This window comes from Acipenser ruthenus, chromosome 4, assembly GCF_902713425.1.
Source record: "Acipenser ruthenus chromosome 4, fAciRut3.2 maternal haplotype, whole genome shotgun sequence".
Classification (NCBI taxonomy): domain Eukaryota; kingdom Metazoa; phylum Chordata; class Actinopteri; order Acipenseriformes; family Acipenseridae; genus Acipenser; species Acipenser ruthenus.
In genome coordinates, this window is record NC_081192.1 from 17,027,528 (window position 1) to 17,042,048 (window position 14,521).

A 14,521-nucleotide genomic window follows, 5' to 3' on the forward strand; every position below is an offset into this window, starting at 1 on the left:
GACAGATTCTGGTCATTTTCTTCAGTGTAAATGCGCTGAGGACGTATTCTGGAAAGACTGCAGAAAATACCCAGTGGGCACTGCACGCTAACCAGCAACGTCATCACAAAGCAATTTCTGCCATACGTTTTTAATATAGTTAAATCAGTAAGTAATGCTATTAAATATTCACTGACACACATCCCATAACCAGTATCATAAGATTAATTTCCAAATTTCTTTCAACAGTCTTCAAGGTCCACTGCTTACACTGGATATTTTCAAATGATGGCGCTCATTTATGTCGTCACTACAGCAGCGTGTGAGCTTTTTTTTTTCTTTCCCCCTCAAAATATGCATGCTCAGAGTCTGCTCCTGTGAGAAATACCCCCGGCTGTTTCAAGCAAGTGTAAACACACCGTTCCACTACAGACTGTCCCAGAATCTCATAGGAAAGATTCCGGAACGCTAGTGTAAACGCACCTATTGTAGTGTGGTTAAACAGGTGTTGATGCTGGCTTCGTTTTATTAACAAGTTAAACAATACTGTGCTGAAATGAGTATACATGTTCTTCAACCAAGTAGCCAAAGCACAGCGAGCTCGGGAAACATCGTCCAGCTTGCAATGCTTTTTTTGTTATTGGAAATATGCTGGATAGCCCCATAGAAGGATATTACCACCTCCATGCTTGACAGTAGGTATGGTGTTCTTTTCTTTGTACGCCTCACTAGACTTTCTCCAAACGTAAAGACTACCAGCGTGACCAAATAGCTCAATTTTTGTTTCATCACTCCATAAAGCCTTTGACTGATTGAGAATTTTTGGTATGAGTTGATGAAGGCTGTGCAAAAGACAAGTCCTCAGAATCTGAATGAACTGGAACAATTTTGCATTGAAGAATGGTAAAAAATCACTAAAGAATCATGCCAAAAGCTCATAAAAGAGGTTATTATTGTAAATGTGCCTCAACTAGCTATTAATTTCATTTTCCTTCTCAGGGTATGAATACTTTTGAAATACCATTTTTGGAGTTGTAAACTTTTGTAAAGTTGTAAACTTTTGACTACAGCTATATTTATAAAATGGCTTGGATAAATTAAGTGCTGTGATTGGCTGAACAAGGTCACATGACTGTGTGGTAATAATTGTCTTATCGCACGGCTATGACATCATAGACCAACTTCTAAACAGTGTTTCTGTTGGTAAAAATGTCAACATACAACTGAAACAGCATTTAAATCACTCAACAATCATTTTTTTCATCTCTCACTAAGAATTACAGAAAAATTGGCAAATATACTGTGGTATTTATTTAGTCAGAGAACAGAACAAAGAAAACTCAGAGGCAAGCAGTAGCAGTAACACTGTTCAAAAGCCATCTGAGAAATCACCACGCAAGTCTCACTCAGCATGTAATATACTGTATATGCAGCAGTGGCATCTACTTATTAAACTAAATATCGCCTTATAAAACTGACTAGCGAGTATGCAATTTTTAAATTCGACAGAAACGTATTTAAAACAAATTAAAATCTCTCCTGCTGACACATCTGCTGACACAACCAGTGGGCTTTTAAACAAGGTTGGGTTCGGCATAGAATTCTATTGTGCTTGCCGCGGACGGGAAAGACTGCGACACTGAACAAACTACCACGGAAGTCGTTTAGTCCACATGCTGGTTTACAATCTAGCGAAATTATGCCAGTTACTGGCATCAGAGTGAAAACAGCATTAGAAATTATTGGTCAGCAAAGCCTGAGTAGGATCATTTCCTACCAAAAACAAACAAACAAACAAACAAAAAAACACTCGGAAGCCCCTCCCTCGAGTGCCAGTGCATTGCAGTGTTTGGCTGTTCCATGACTCCTCCCTCAGATGTGGGAAATCAGTCTGCTTTCAATTCACAAATGTCATTTCATCTCGAAAATGTTATTATAAATGGCAATGTTCAATGTTTATGGCAAATAAAAAAGGACAAAATATATGTTACAATCAAACTGTCTTCAGGGACTATTTTTTCTCAGTGGAAGGATACATAATATATTTCTTATTTTTTTTCCTTAAAAAGCTAGTTTGTGTTATTAAAAAAAAAAAAATGTACCCATTTTAAAGCACAATAACCCACTCCAGGGTGTCCGGTAAGACAACTCTTACCGCACTTCCTGTCGTGGGTTATTTCTACATATATGAATAATGACTAGTTATGTCTATGCTCTGAAGAAGACCTATGGGTCGAAACGTGTTAACTATGTTTGCTGTGAAGCTGTTAAAAATATGAAATAAAGACCATTGCTTTTATTGAGAACTCTGTGTGGATATTAACTTTATTTTTAACGGGTGTTGATGTCTTTGTTCTCCTTTGCTGTGGTTTTCCATCAGAGGAGAATTTTGTGTGTGTATATATATATATATATATATATATATATATATATATATATATATAAAATCAGACTTCTAGTCGAGTCCTCAAACCTCCAATCCGAGTCCAAGTCCATGTCCGAGTCTGAGTCCGAGTCCTTGAAACAAACAAATCAATTTTCATTAAACTAGTGGTAGAAGCTGGGGGAACAGTTTAGCTAACGGACGTTGTCTGATATCCCTCAGGAAAAATGCGCACATAATAAAAAATAAAAATACAAAAAAATGATTTCAATTTATTTTTTCTAGCTGGATTATTCTATTTGTATGTCTTTTCAACTTTGAATGTACCTGAAGTTTATAGATAAGCTTCAAATTCAAGTTTGTGGACGTTGTTTTTTTACTTTGATAGAAGCCGTGACCTGGACTATAGAGCTGGTGTAGTTAGAAAGTGGTAAATCGTCAGAATGTGGTACTCGTACCAAAACATGACCCGTGTAATGTCAACAAGTGGTACAGATTTTGGGTACAGATGCAATCAATTGCGATCTGATGGGTGTTTTCATATTGTCAAAAAGAGGTACATTTATCATTAATTATACACATTTTGTTTTGCAACCTTAAACTGGAAACAGACAATCAATTTCTCATAAAAGAAAAAAACAATTCACGAGAAGTCCAACGCAAAGTTGCACAAGTAAAAAAAAATGTACCAGATCCAATGTATTACATATGATAAATATTCACATACTATTTTCTTAATGGTGGAAAAATATGATACATTACATTAAAAACAATTTAAAGATGTAAAAGACCGAAAACAGCATAACCAGATTTGAATGAGCACTTCCCTGCTTTCTTAGTGGAAGCTGTTTAGGCATGCATGAGCAAGCGCAGTGCTCTGGGTACCACTTTTTAACGCGTACCTGAAAATAACACTATACAGGCAAGAAATTAAAGTTACTTTCACCTCTGACTATAGCATCTGCTGATCTGAGTTATGCAGTTTCTGTGAGAAGCTTAAAGAAAAGTGTTCATGCTTCAGGACATCGAAAGTGCAGCAACTAGCCTGACATTAATGTAACGCAATTGAATGAAACATTCTTTTTTTAATTGCCAAATGCTGCAATGCTACTATGTTTTAAAATTGTTCTGCCTAAAAAATTGTCATAGCAACAGCTATTGCAATAATTTGCATTTGTTGAAATTCAAAATTAACGATAGCAGCCGTTGTGTACGTTGTGTTACAAAAAGCAAAAGAGAAAGGTGCGTTTTACTAATAATCATGTGTTTATGATGTGTTTTGGGAACTTGTCAGTAACAGTGCTTTGCTTATAAGACCTATCACGTCACAGCAACTAAGCAAAATAATAGCCAGGGCCGGTGGTTTCACTAAACTAAACTTTATGTACGCAGTGCAGTGACACTTTTCAGATCTCCCCCCTTTTTTCCCTCTTTTCCTGCTTGCCTCCTGTTCCCTTAGTCCTGCCTCTACTGACTCTATTGGCTTCCGTCCTCCCCAAGGCTATTGGCTGATCTCGACATACATTATACAACTGTTCCAATTAAAGACATCCTATAATTGGCACATTTACTTTCCAACAAAATGTTCATTTGACAAGCGTTTTGTTGAGCCTCATGATCATAACGCCTGAACGCCTATTATAATTATACGATTTTAAACCATCAAAAATGAAACATGCGAATCCTCTGGAACCTCCAAATAAAAAGAAACTCAAATATAGATGTCAAAAATGGAAAAATATTCTATGTAAATTTAAAAAATATTATTTCTGTAAAGTTTGTGTTCTGTTTTCTGTTAATTGTGTACTACGTAAGCTACAGTAAAAAAGAGAATGTGTAAAATCAGATACCTGTAGTTTTAATTAAACATACCGTATATATATTTTTGAGTTCCATTGCCCGGGGCCCACAGAAACCTGGCACAGGCCCTGATAATAGTAAGTGGTTGAATAGTCAGTGCCATTTTAACTAATTAAGAAGTTACTGAGTCGAAGAGGGGAACAAAAAGCTAAACTCATGCCACCGGTAGTTTTTATTCTCTTTTTGAGCTGGTACAACTCTAAAAGTATACTTGCTATTACTTATACTTCTAACTACTAAAAATCATCAAGGTAGTCAGAGGGTTGGCTGATTTAAATCACTGATTTAAATCACTTGATTTAAAAAAATATATATATATTTATTTATTTAAATATTTTTTTCATTTACTACCTATTTTATATTGTTTCTCAAGAAAAACATTTGAAAAGTATGTTTTAAAAACATTTTATTAACACAAACATCTTAAACTCTTACTGTCTATAAACTAAAACTCTTAGGGCTGTATCACAGCGCAAATGCGAGTGCAAGCGCAAATGACGCTTTCCCCCGATTATGTGGCACATACATTGAGCGAAGACAGAAAAAAATAAAAAAAAGAAAAAAATACTGCACTAAAATGTTATTCTAAAGACATGTTGCCCCGTTATAGAGCACCTGCCCCATCATTAACATATTCGCGATTCTGATGACAGAGCAGTGGGGTCCCAAATAGACAACTGAGCACTGTGTTAAGACCCGCTGAAACCAGGTTTTAGTGGTGCAATCAGGAACTTTAACAATTGAACACACTATAAAAAGCAAAGTAGTCATAAAGTAGGAGGCTGTGTGGTCCAGTGGTTAAAGAAAAGGGCTTGTAACCCAGGTCCCTGGTTCAAATCCCACTTCAGCCACTAACTCATTGTGTGACCCTGAGCAAGTCACTTAACCTCCTTGTGCTCCGTCTTTCGGGTGAGATGTAGTTGTAAGTGACTCTGCAGCTGATGCATAGTTCACACACCCTAGTCTTTGTAAGCTGCCTTGGATAAAGGTGTCTGCTAAATAAAAGTAACAACGGCATGTGTTTGGACGGACACAGAAAGAGGAAATCAATGAAAGAAAAGTAAAAAAAAAAAAAAAAAGAATGACTGGGATGAGTGAGGGGTATTTTTCTCTGGCATACTCCATCGCTAAATTATTGTAGTTCACATTAGAGGATGCCACAATGATAAAGAATTTGCTTTATCTATTCATTTAAGATTGAGTAATTTAGTTTAGTATGACACATCCTTAAATTTACACAATTTGAAGGTACTGTAGAGCTTCAACTACGGTACTACAAAAAAAAATCCATAATTAAAAAAAAAAAAAAAAAAAATCTAAACTATCAATTTAAATCAAACAATCTGATTTAAATCAAATAAATACAAAAAACCCTGGTAGTCATCACTCTTCCAGTAACCACTGCAGGCAATGAGTGTCTGCTTTCTGTTTTAAGTTTGGTTAGAACCTATTTACGAACTTCCATGACCAATCCTTGTCTGAGTGATCTGCTTGTAATGACAACTGAAAAATCATTGGTAAAAAAACTAGATTTTGGTCCTGGTTGATATCTTTGCAAAAGTGAAGCCTAGACGATATCCTCTGTTTCATTAGGTTTATTCATGCAATGCTAGAGTTTTTTTTTTGGTTTTAAGTTTGTTGCAGAGTTTTATTATTATGGAGAGGGGCCCCCTAAATGCATTCTTTGCACCCCACCCAAGCCTTTTGTGAAGTGACGCCCCTACTATCAATCAGTCCTTCTGTCATATCAGTCTGATATATCTGCTTGTTTAACGGGAGGCAATTTTCAATTTGAGACTTTAGTGCCTAGTTTTACACTGAATTTGCCACGTGAATTCACTGACGTTGCTTGCAAACAGTGATGGTGTGTGCTGGGAACGAGTGGAGATTAGAAGCAAAGCACTGAATATTTAATCACACAGCGACTTTCTGAAAGTATGTTTATGACTTATATGATTTTTTTTTCATTCATTTTTGTTTTCAGTGAACTCAAAATTATTAAGGTGACCAATGTTCTATTGTTTTCAGTGCTAACAAATAAATTATATTCCAGAGATTCAGGGAGCCAAACAATTACTTATTTGTTTACCATGCTGACATTATTTATTCCTTATAAAACTTAATGCAAAAGAGAAAAAAAAATTGGTCTGCGATGGTTGCAGTTGGATTTGTGTGGGGGGGTGTTTACGCTATAACCTAACTCGCTTCCACTTTCTTATTCTTACTATGATTGGCTGCAAAGACAACAGGGCTAACCAGTGATTGGATAATGTTTTGTTGGGTGGGTTTTTATTGTGCACATTTTCCTAGTAACTGTAATTTTACTTGTGTAATAGAAAATAAAAAAGGACTTGTCTCCGAGTCACGGTGCCCTAATGTTCCAGTCTGAGTCACACAAGGTCGAGTCCAAGTCTTTTGTGGCCGTGACTCAAGTCTGAGTCTGAGTCACGAAAAATTTGACTAAATCCTATAAGTCTGATTATATACAGTATATATAGACTACTGTTACAAACAGGGGGCTATAATACCCAAAGCCGCAGGAGGTAACAATAGTCTTCCCGAGGGGCATTTAATTCTGCAGTACATATTTAATATATGAATCAGTCAAGAAAATAAGTGAGGCAAGGTTGGATGGTAAATACGACTTTATTTATTTTGTTTAAATATAGCTGATACAGCATAAGTAAATAAATAAATAGCATAAATAACAGAAAATGTTTTGAAGTTCATACCGTATAGTTAGCAAAGTTTTTCTCTGTCTCTGTCTGGTTTGCTGACTGCTGCATAATCCAGTTTATATCCCGCCGTCATATTTGTTTTCGTCGAGTTGAATTTGTTTGAATTTCAGAAAGTCAGAAAACAGTGACAGTGACGTTTTCAGCACCATTTTATTGTTTGGAGCATTTTACTTTAGTACTATGTTTTGTAATTCATTTTCTGTTAACTCACAGAATCTGTGTTCAGCCATTTTCTCTTGTGAAGAGTGCAGGGGAGAAAGGTGTTCCTTTGAAAAGGGGCAGGACAGACCGAGACTGATCGGTGGTGTAAGGATGTTGGGGCAATAGTTAAATCTATTTTTCCTCCTATGATGAGGTTTTACTCAATCACAGGCCAGATGTTTAAATGGTCTGTGTTGCCTGATTGGGCCAGGGTATTTTAAGAAAGTCTGTGCCATGTTTGTCAAACCACTCTGCAGTGTGTATAGAAGCATTGTCATCCTGAAGCAACTAATTTCTGACCTGGTAGTAATGATGCATCGTGGGATGGATTTGGTCTTCTGAAATTTCAGACTATTTCTAGAATCTTCTGTGCCCTTGGAGTTGGAGCCAGGCATGGCGTATTGGTCTGCCACCACAAGCAAACACAAACGTTTGATTTAAAAAGAAGAAAGTAGCCTATACCACTGTTCATCACCTCAAATTATTTTTCCATCATCTATGCTCCCCGAAAGTTTTGTTTACACAGTTTTCATTGTCTTACTGCTTTTCTGTTATAATGTTATTTCAACCACTGCAGAAATATCAGTAATTATGCTGTTTTGGATACTGAGGCCCCTGCCTAACAAGTGCCTACCATCAAGTCTGCATGTCTTCTGTCTTGGAAACGATTACTAAAACTAACTTCAAACAGAGAGGCATTCTTAATTTTTTTTTTTTACTGAAAGCATGCCATTGATTCCATAGTCATAGTAAATTAACCATTTGTGTTAAGTGTGTTAAAAGTGTGTTCTACATGTACGGTAGAACGTTTCTATTTTTTTAACCTCTACAATTTAATGACTATATAACGCAACATACTGTGCTCAGCTGTATAAAACCTGTCAAGCCTCTTTGCTACCAGCTGTACCAACTGTATGCATTTGATAAGTGTATATAGTGTGACAGGGCAGAAGCCCTGAATAGGTAAATGGTGTGGTTTTTGAAGCTATGTGAATAATAAAATATATATTTAGAATTTGTTTGGCAGGGATGGTGTTAAAATCTCATCTCTGCCTGTGGTTGGTGCTTAATCATTTTGACCTCTCAGAACTACATTTCCCATTATCCTCCTGCTCACTGGTAAATCCATCTCAGTTACATATGTGAGCATGAGGATGATGGGAAATGTAGTTCTGAGAGGTCCATGCGGCTACATGGGAAGCCATCTTGAGGCAGGATATGCAATTTAAAAGTTTAAAAGAGTGGTCAAAATCTAAAAAAAAAAAAAAAAAAAAAACAATACACACACCTTACCTAAATAGTTGTAGCAACACATGGGAACATGTAACACAATAAAATAAAAAGGTCCTTATGTGCCCTTTAATTATTAGGAAATGGGCTAACACTTAGATGTCAGAATTAGGTACATTTCTGCAGTCACACTGAAAAGTACTTCCTGTCACTGAATCCCATGCCAGATTCAGAGCTGGGTCCCAGAGGCAAAAGTTATGTTTCCTGATCAAGGAGAAGAACCAGTGTTTACCCGATTGTTGCAGTTTCAATTCTAATAGAGTTGAATGTGCAATTTAAATCAGTCAATTGCAAGATATAATCGGCCTCAACACAGAAACACAGTCACTTTAATTTTCCTTCCATTGTGTTAAAATGAATATCGATGTCAAGTCTTTATTAATTCAGTATAAAATATGTCTTCAAGCATGATTTCTAATGTGTAAAAGATGGAGAATTGTCCTGATCTAATTGCCTTGACTCTTACAAGCTCCCTGAGGCTCGAAGGTTATTAAGGATGTGGTCACCATATCTTAGAAGTTTGAGTAATCTGTTCCATGCAATTAACTTTTCCAAGAGTCCTGGTAAGCAGATCATTAATGGCTAAAGTTTAGTCGTGCTGTATACTGTACCAGGATATGTGTGCATGTTTTAGGGTGAAAGAACATAAAATATATAAAATGTCTTTGGTGCCAAGCTTTAGGGCCAATAAAACAACCATCTTAAACTGCTTTTTATGGATGACGTTTTTAGATTTACAAGGGAAAGCCATAGCAATGCTCACCCATTGTCAAGTACCATTCTAGAATGTAGGCTTCATGAGATAACTGTCAGCTGTATGAAAATATAAAAGAGGAGCTTGAGCTTACCACCTTACAAACACACATTCCAAACGAGCTGATAGAAAAAAGCATTTGTCAATAAAAATGTGTAGTTTTCGACTCCCTGAAATTTGACCACTGCAATAACAAATCCTGCAACAGAAGCTAAAGAAAAAAAGCCACGTTGGCTTCTCATGTGCATACAATTAAAACCATGCCAAGGTATTTCAGTGTGTTAATAATCATTCACCATTCTTTTGTTTGTGATAAAAAGTTGTATTACTATTAAAAGTATTATTAAGCCTATAAACAATTTTGCCATTTGCACTGAACCTTTCAATGAAATACATGTTTTGGGCTTTTCAAAAAATATATTTTTAGGCCCGGAGAAAGTTAAATTCCTTGGTATTGCAAAATAAATGCAACTGTGGTACAATACACTGCTTGAGTTGCTCCATCTTTGCCTCCAGTGTGCAGGATATAACACTAATGTCTTGCGTCAAATAAAAAAAATTGATGTACAGTAAATTATTTGTATTAAAATAAGGAACCATTTTTTACTCAAATGTTTGAGTGCATGTGCAATTTTGCTGATTATGGGAATTATTGTTAAAACATTGGAAGCCATCATAATAGTTAATTTAGTAACTCAATAGAACTGCCAGTGTTTACCTATTGTACATACTATTACTATCTTTTTTTAAAATTAAATGAACCAGAAACTGTATTTCTTTTACCTCATGAAAGTAACCCTGAAACATTTTGTAGGCAATATAAAGATCAAGAAAACCACACTTACAAAGCTTGCTTATGTCTTCCCCAGGCACTAGCAGCATTTAAAATGAAGGAATAATGGATTAAATGGCCTTGATTCTGTAGTTATAATACAGATGGTAACAGAGGAAATATATGAAACACTATAAAATAACATTTTTTTACTTTATAAAAATCCAATACCCTATGACATTACATTGTTTGAAATGTAGCTCAATTTCTGCACATACCTAATAGAAGCATACATCATATTCACTTCATTCTATACCCTAAGTGTAGTCTGTAAATAGAGTCACAGACAAAAGCATTGGCACCCTACACGAAATATAAGATAATTCAAGATAACATGTTAAATACAAGCATTTAGTGAACATTAGCCAGTAATTAATATCACAAAGCCAGTAATTAATATCACATTTTAAAAAAATACTTGATTCTGTGCTTTTAAATTAGTTCCCACCCTCGGCTGGCACTGTCCAGTTCAGATATTTATATCAGAACAAATAAAGCTTTTTTGTAAATCAGTTTTCTCTTGGAGGCAGATCTGCCTCCAAGAGAAAGTTCAAATAAAACTGACTACATCAAAGTAAGGCATGCAAACTGAGAGATTCCCCAAGAAACCTGAAATAATTGAATGACATAACATATGGTTCTTTAAAAGTCAAGTGTCAGACCTACATAGCAATGAAAATGGCAGTTTTATGCAAATATTTCATAAGCTATATCCATCTTGACATCACTTTCCATCATTTTCAATTGTTTTAAGTAAGGAAACATCCTTTAATATTTTTTTTTGTTCTGTGTTTATTTAATGTTGGCTCTAAAAATGACACAATGTCTGCTTTTGAAATCTATTATTCACTAAAGACTTTTTACATGTGAAAATTTCAACTTTGATATGCTTTTATTTCTATTGTACTGCCTGTCTCCCTTTTTCTTAAAGAGCTTGTCATTCCTACTGTACTTGGAGGCTTTTTTTACAGTAATTAAAGTACTGCATTCTTGTACAGTTTCAAGCTGTATTTTTCATCTTCTAGTCTAATTTGTGGTTAGCCCTAAAAATCTAATTTTGTTGATTTGCAACTTTTAAATGATTTAATAGGTGTAAAAATGGGTTGTAAAACAAAGTGCTGTATACTTTTGTCACTTTCTGACCCACCATGTACAGATCCATAAAAACAAATCTAATTACACTAATATTTTGGCCACTATTTAGATAATTTCCTACTATTTGAACAAATCTAAATGTGAAGAATCATGCCTTATTTGTGCTTTTGTATTGAATATACAGTAAAATCCAAGAGGACAAAATTAAACTGGAAAGCTTTAATCCTAGAAATTGATACCTTAAAAAACTGTTTAGATTCTCCCATACTCTGTCCTCAATCCTGGTAGTGGATCATCGTTATCTGAAAACATCAGAGAGTAGAATCGAAAGATCAGCTTCTTAGCACCTTGCTTTTGAAGAAAGAAATCCAAATGAGTACTCTTTGGGGGCTACCATTCATCACTGTAAAAGGATGCATTTCAAAAATTAAACTAAAGGAATGGCAAATTGAGCCCTGAGTTGATCAAATGATTTGAGGACGCTATTTATAAGTCTTCCTATTATTTGAGAATTAGGATCCTTCTGAACTTTATGAAGCTAGGTATGATGAAGGTGTTCTGGTAGATGAATGATGATGCTATGCAAAGTGGGCCTGGCAAATGTAACAGGGAGTATATTTGGTGTGACTCTCCTTGTAGTATAGACCTTTAACCATGTCTCATCTGCAGGGAATCCAGCAACACAGCCTTCTACGTGACCTAGGTTTAATCCTTAGTCATAAGATTATAAGAACATTTAGGAAAAAAAGGACACCATTTGGCACATCAATGTTTATCTAGCCATGCACCTTCTGCTACCTTCTACACTATGTTATGTAAATTCCGAACAGTTACTCATATAGGATTAACTGATATGCACAGATGTACAGTAAAAGTAGAACAGACATTTAGAATGTTTTAAATCCAGACATAATTCCTTACTGCGATAGGCACTCCTTAAAAATTATATATTCCTTGTCTCTGCTCTTGTTTCAAAACAGGACCTCCTAGATGTTTGTTTATTTATTTATTTATTTATTTGCATATGGACAAATGTGATTGAAAGTAAGAATAGAAGCCTTGGTCCTATTATCATTGTAGTTAAACACATTGTGCCTAAGATGGCAACCGTCTATCAATTTAGTATATTATGCAAATAAAGGAAGGTTTAATATTGGCTACATCTAAGTATGAGATCAGGGGAGTGATTTTAATAACTATGTAAATGATCCTCCAGGGGCTGAGCTACAGGGAGTACTGCTAGAAGGGGTTCTTTTCATACTATATGATTGCATTGTATGTTAATCCTGAAACAGTGTACAACTGTTTCAACATAAATAGCTGGGGCATTCAATATGGCAAGAGCAATCAAAACAGACAACAAATGATACCCCTTGTTGGCTGCTTAAAAAGTTTGTACACATTGTCCCAGATGATAAACCCCCCATTCCTAATGTATTAAGTGTAATGTGTAATGTATTAAGTGTATTTCAATTTCGATAGATTGAAAGCCATCTCTGTATCTTATTCAATTCTTATAATAAGAAATATGCAACATGAAATAGCCGTTTAATGTTAGTCACATGATGGGTCAAATTTGACTCATAACCAAGGCTTTAAAATATCATAGTTATTTTTGATTGTGCTACAATGTAATAGTTTTTTTTCTAACTTCAATAGGAGTTATGCACATGTTTTGAATACAGTGCTGCAAGTTTACTATTTTCTGAGGACCAAATCACTGCCTGTGCCGTGTAGGTCGCAATGTAGGTCGCTGTGTAGGTCACAAGGTCTTGCTGTAGATTAAGCCACATCAATGACTGGAGGAGTTTCAGGAAGCAGCTTACATTGTTGTATCTGAAAAAATCAAGGTTTTCCCTTTGTTTGATTCTTTAACATAGGTGGTATTCTCTGCTACAAGGATAAATGCTACAGCTGATTTAACTTTAGTTACGTTAGATAACAAAGTCGTTGAGTTAATTGACAACTGGAAGTATCTGGGTATTTGGCTGGATAGTAATTTTGATTTCAAGGTCCATCTTGCAAAAAAATTGAAATTCATGATAGGTTTTCATAGACTCAAATCTTGTTTTTCTGTACTTATAATAAAAAAGACTGTTTCAAATTAATTTTATTTTTGTATTTGTATTTTTGTATTGCGATATGTTGTATTGTATTGTTGCTACCTTTCTTGGCTAGGTCTCACTTGCAAAAGAGATTTTAATTTCAATGTGATTTCCTAGTAAAATAAAGGTTTAATAAAAATAAAAAAACAATATGAAGAACCAAAAAGGCTTCAGCAAAAGAAAATACAGAGCAATAATATTGCTAATGCCATTTTTTAAATGTATTATTGGATTATTGCAATTTGATGCCATCGTCATAGTGCATTGCAGGTGTAATTGCTTCTTTGCAAGTCTGTAGTCACATTTTGCTAATCTTAATATCTTAATAGTCTTAATCACATCTTAATAGTCTCCTATCCACATCAGTTCACATATAGTTGCTATAGTATTGTGGTCACTGTATTGCCACTGACAGCAAACACTTTATCTTTTTTTTTTTTTTTTACTTGTATTTGCTATACTAAATTTAAATAGATAGATAGGACAGTGAGGAAGCAGAATATCTTACATTGACAGACAACATTCAGGGGACGTGTGCACTACAAGAACGGATACTTTATTTCAACAAGCAGGCACAAGGTAAAATACACAAACACTATGGAGTGCCATTTGTGCCAAAACTAACCAGCCGTTAGTTTGTCAATTTGTTTGTCAATTCATTTGTCAATTTGTGAATTTGTCAATTTGTGAACTGATTAATTTGTCCAGCAATTCGTCCATAAATTTGTCAATTCATACAGTAATTCAAAAACATATTTGTTAATTAATCTAATAATTAATTCATTAATTTGTCAATTCATTAATACGAAAGGCTGTACGGACCTGCAAATTTCCAATCAACCAGACAAACTTCCCAACAAACAGACAAACTTCCAACTGTCAATCTCGCACTGGGCCGAAAACACTGCAACTTTTCTAGCCAATGGGAGCACACACTAATATTTTAATCAATGAAAATCCAGCCTCACTCAAAACTGCTTCAGCCAATAATATTTAGAAGGGCGTTTCAAAATATATTCTATTTAACTAGATACTCGACTCTGCTGATTTTCAATGGAGACTTCCGTCTCACTGCACACAAAGCATGGTGGTATATAGATAAAAATGATATGGAGAGTTAATGCAGGCGTAAGAAATGTTGCTGGTTTTCGCCATGTTAAAAAAGAATGCCGGTAGTTTCTTTACTGTACTATATTGCTGTGTCTTGATAATATTTTATGTTGTTATGTATTTCTGAAGTAACCGGTGTTACCGGACTGTCAAATGATTTAATCAATACGCTTC